Source organism: Trachinotus anak, unplaced genomic scaffold, assembly GCF_046630095.1.
Source record: "Trachinotus anak isolate AG129_WGS33_773 ecotype Australia unplaced genomic scaffold, CSIRO_AGI_Tana_v1 ptg000008l, whole genome shotgun sequence".
In the NCBI taxonomy this organism is placed as follows: Eukaryota; Metazoa; Chordata; class Actinopteri; order Carangiformes; family Carangidae; genus Trachinotus; species Trachinotus anak.
Window position 1 is genome coordinate 14,549,656 of NW_027273859.1, and position 5,116 is coordinate 14,554,771.

The following is a 5,116-nucleotide window of genomic DNA, read 5'->3' on the forward strand; positions in this document are numbered from 1 at the left end:
CTATCCAGTCAGATTCCATCAGACTGGTTTCTGCCCCAGAGTACTCTGCCCTCTAAGGTTTTGTTTTAGTTAAGCCCAGCTGAGCTACCTTCAGAAATGGTGGTCTGTCTTGACGGGAATGAGCTCTGACAGCTGTGGCTATAAAGTGGAAACCGATCTGTGGCCCTGTGTATGGCCTCTGGAATTCCACAGCTCTCTGGGGCCAAATCAGCTGTCCTTTACACCGATCGATCCAAGACCATTGATTCCTCCTCCGATTTAATTTTCTCTGTGGTGTCTGATTAGTAATGATTTACAGAGCCCTTTGTTCTCCACGCTAAACCTTGAAACAATAATTTTGATGAAATATTTGACTTTTTTCTGTGCCCTTCCATGTATGAACCTTAAAAATACATAGGTTATGACCCCACGGACCAGAAAGGAGCATGTCCTGCCCTCTGGCGATCAGTGAGAATTGGAGGAGCTTGTTTTCACCTCCCCACAGTAAATCTAGTAGCAGAGGTCATCAACTCAAGAGACACTTTCACAAAAAGAACAGCTGACAGGTTTCTGCTGTTTGCCCACTAAACTACAAACTGCACTGGTTACAAGTATTTTCAGAAACTGATTGATTCTTTCTGTCATATACTGTATATGAAGCCCCCCTCAATAAATTTTGTAATTTAATAAGGCATTAACGAATTATGGTAGGTTGTTAAAAATGATGTCTTTTGTTGTTAATGTACGATTAACACTGCAATTGTGTTGCAATGGAAAGAAAGGTGGTGTCAAGCAGTGATGGCCAAACCAGTGATTAACCAGAAACCAGAAAAGCCTACTAATATTGGTATCGTTTGAATTTGGACTCTTTTAGGTGTGTAGGGTAAGTAAGCACAAACATTTTAGTCAAGCATTCCTTTTCTGGGTTAGTAGTCACTTCTGTACTGCACTTACTGGAAACACCTGCACCCATGCACACATGTCATCTGATATGTTGCAGTTATGTCGGTAACCACTTTTTGTGAAGAAAAAAAAAAACAAAAAACAACAAAAAATCAGATGTATTGTATGTTGACCTTTTTTTTACACTTTATTTTTTCACTATTTTCCCTTTACATACTTGAGAAGAAAGTTTTGTCTTTACATTCCAAAAAGCAATAAAAATATATATGCACATTATGTCTACAATGTAATTTCTGGAAAATGCAGGAACGAGTGAACATACAAAAATAGTCTACATTAGTTAGAAACCACCCTGCATGCCATGCTCTTCACTCGTTGTAACCTCCTCCCACCATGTGGCGCAGAGAGCTCTGAGGTCACAGCTGCAGTGTGCGGGGGATGTCAGGGCAGGCTGGGTGGAAACCTGGGCCTGAGAGGAGAGGTTTTGTTGAAGGGAAGATTTGGAGAATCTCTCCTGCTGTTGGGATGGGAGGCAGGAAGTGAAACTTGTACCAAAGCAGCCTCATAGGCAGAAGCCTGTGGGTAAAATGAGCTTCACAGCTGGAGAACCCCGCCCTCCCCCACTGTGACCCAGTGACTCCTGCTGCAGGTTTCTGTGGTGTTTACAGCCCAGTGATAAAACATGAGAACAACTTGCATAAGCAACAAAGTATTGCTACGAAACCTGTAAGGCAAAAGTTCTGTAACCCCTAAGAGATGCTTTTGCAGAGCTAGCATAGTGTCTGACAATGCAGGAACAATTTTGGTGAAAATACAGTGAGATCAGAAGATAACATTTATAACACTGTATGTCTTTGCATAAAGTATGGACTCAGGTGTTTAGCATAAAGCTAGTTAGCATGTCCATCCTAACAGCACAAATGTGTATGTGGCTTTTTAAATTTCTGATTAAAATACGGATTAAAGAAGTTTGCAGTCTGCACTTAAAGCACAGACATGAGACTGATGTCGATGTTCACTTCTTATTCTGGGAGAATAAGTGAATAAAATGTTTCCCAACAAGGTGCCACATGTACCATTTTAATCTATAAACACAATGAAATCCTCATATACTGGTTTCATTATATGTTATCATATATTTTTGAAATGGCAGAAAAGATACACTTTTATATTTAATATTAATTGACTATGTGCTGTTTTTTTTACTATCAGTTATTTTAATCAGATCATCCAATATTAATTATTGGATCATCTGTACCTTCAATTCCAGCCACTAAGCAAAGCTTTATTTCTAAACATCAACATTACCTTAACTGTAAATTCAATATGGACCGATAATATTAGTTTGAGTATCAAAAATATATATATACTTGGTAAAGTATTAACATTGACTTGAAAACTGAGGTGGTTTAATTTTATAACCAATAAAAAAAAGTAGCCTATAAGGATATCACCAACACTGTTTGTAAAAACACAGCTACAGCACTTACTATCTACCAGTATGTAAAGGTCTGATTTCCATGTGAAGTGCTCCTGATGTGGAATAAAGGAATAACCTCTGGTGTGTAAATGTGAATGTTTACCCCAAGTCATTTACCTGCCAACAGACACGAAAACTCGGAGGAAATGAGCTGTGACACACAGGCCCACACACGCCAGGTCGTGGCAGTTGTTCCTTTGATGATCCAGCAAGCTCATGGATCTCCAGGTGAAACGCAACTCCTTGTCCCAGGCGTTGACTGTAAATATCATACTGTTGTCTACACCACGCAGGTAGGGGTTTGACTTTCCCTTCACGCCCTTTCATGTTTTTTCACCTTATGTGTTATTCACAATCTTCCTGAGAACTTTCCTTATTTGTTGCATTACAAAGCAACAGCTCAGTAGATTATTATCCTTTGTTGTGTGCGTTCTGGACTGTCTACGTGGAACAATGGGAGGAGATCGTCTCTGATTATTTTGAGGGTGCCGATAATTGATTATGGTGTTTGAGCTTCGTCTGCAACAGCTCTGTAGATTACAAGCTCTGTTGGGCAACCAGCTTCATGATAACCCCACATCTGGCCTGATGGTGAGATAGAAACAAAAGGAGCCTTGATCAGCTCAAGATACCCGAGTTTAAAATCATCTAAAGTACAACAGTCAAACAGTTGGGAAAACAAACTTCTTGAGATGAAAGCAGTCTGTGTTCATGCATTCCCAAAAATCAAAGACCACCTATGTCTCTTGGAATGTAAGATCATGTGAGGTGACATTGGTAATAAAACCAATTTGTTTTCAATCAGAAAGAACATCTTGTGCTGAGATTCCCCCGTGTTTTTCAGAAACAGGCCTTGATTATTGTTCTGCCCTTGCCTTCAAAGTAAGCTTCAATAACCCTGCCGCACTCACAGGTGTCAAAAGTACAAGGCCTCCGAATACACACTGTCACATTCCCTTTTTCTGTCAAATTATTCCTCTTTGTCTTTGCACTTTGTTTGCCATCAAAAAACATCAAGCAGGGGCCTGTGTGTTGTTTTCAGGCTTCTGTCTGTGTCTGTGTATGTGACTGTGTGAGCGTGTGCATTTGACGTGCACAGTGGCTGTGCGCTCAAACACAAAGTTAAGCCGATGATGGCTTGTGACGGCCTGATTGATTTCTGTCAGAAATAAAGCAAGCCAAGGCTGCACTGAGACAGCAGGTGGAGATTTCTGTTAATGGCAGAGAAGTGCAGCGCGAGACTCCGCTGAGACACCTGGAGTGAGTGTACCACTCTTAAGGTCAGTGACCAAGTGTGTGCATGTTAAGCACACACAAACAACCACAGTTTCTAGAGAAAAGCATATTATTTGATACAGATGTGCTTCTTTATCCACATTCATTGAATAAAAGAAAATTGACCATTTGCTAAAACCCTCCCCTGAGCAGTAATTGTCCAATCATAGCTTAGCAAGGGGCTGTCGAAGCAGATACGCAAACAGTCTGGAAGGTGGTGTCCTTTTCTTACAAGAAAAGCAGAAGTGTAAGTAATAGAATAAACATTGTGTTTGTTTGCTCTAACATAAGCGACAAATGTTAGCATGTCCAGCTAACTGTTATCATTAGCTAACTACATTTTATGGGGTAACAGGCTATAAAAAGCCCTCTTCAAGGTAGCATAAGCAGTTTAATATTTCCCTCTCCACTCCATCCACCCTAGCTAAACTCATTAGTGAAGACAGTGTCTTTAAAAAGTTTTTAATTATTATTATTTTTAATTTGGTTAATTCTTAGCGTAAAATCTTTAAGTCATGTAGAATTAAAGGAAAATATGATCAATGAAGCATAGCTAAATAACCTGTCTTGTTAAGATGGCTAAGATGCCAAACAGAGTAAAATGTTAGAATGAAATGAATAGTTTGATCTTCGATTTTCATTATCACACTAATATTAATAATAATATTAATAATATTAAGGCTAGCTAGTTCGAAACTGCAATACAAGAACAATCTTTCTCTTCATTTCCATGTCTTCTACATAAACTGGTGAGCGGCTTTAGTTCTTTTGGCATTATATCATATCTGTAGCCATCAAGTACATATTTAAGACTGCTTTGCAAGGTTCTCATTGTAAAACAAGCCATATGGAAACATAAGAAATTTTGCTAGCAATAGTGGAGAGGGTATTTTTGACTAACTCATAAAGCCTGAGCATTAGCTTAATTAGCTAGCTAGCTATGGCTGATAAAAGCCATGCACAATTGTAATTTCAGGCAACAAAACTGAACCATAATCTGCATACATTTGCAATTTACAGCCACTCTGTTCTTTTGTATGACTCTTTGTGTAAATACGTTCTTATTCTGCACGTACCTGTGTAAGGCACATTTCAATCAGTCAATAAAGTTTTTCTGATTCTGCTAACAAGAAAGGAAAAGCTGGTTTTGCCTACCACGCTCTTAAAAAAAATTACCAAAAATTGTGAGTGGCAAATCTGCCGCTGTTACCATTGTAGACTGTGTTTGTGACACGCAAGAGTGGAAAGCCTGACAGTTGTAGCTATAGTAATCAAGGGGGCTGGTGCTTAGCGAATGATCAATTGTCTGTAAGAGGAACCCTTTATGTCCTGTCTGGCTGCTTCCTGCCTCCACCCACACTTTTCTCCTCTTTTTTTCCCTTTTCCTCTCCACGGTTAGGCTGTGGTGGCAGTGGTCGGGTGTCCTCTCACCTCTCCTCCCCAGAGGGCCCTCTTCCTTATTCAGTTCCCCCTTATCTG

At 39.7% G+C, this 5,116-nt stretch overlaps 1 long non-coding RNA gene across 1 annotated transcript; it reads right to left on the bottom strand.

Moving 5' to 3' along the window:
- Window positions 1-453: 453 nt before the first annotated feature.
- Window positions 454-4,851, bottom strand: LOC139624799 (uncharacterized). The gene is made up of 3 exons (XR_011691751.1): window positions 4,714-4,851; window positions 2,480-2,947; window positions 454-1,399 (listed from the first exon to the last, which is right to left on the bottom strand). It is a non-coding gene; the product is annotated as an uncharacterized lncRNA (long non-coding RNA).
- Window positions 4,852-5,116: the final 265 nt, after the last annotated feature.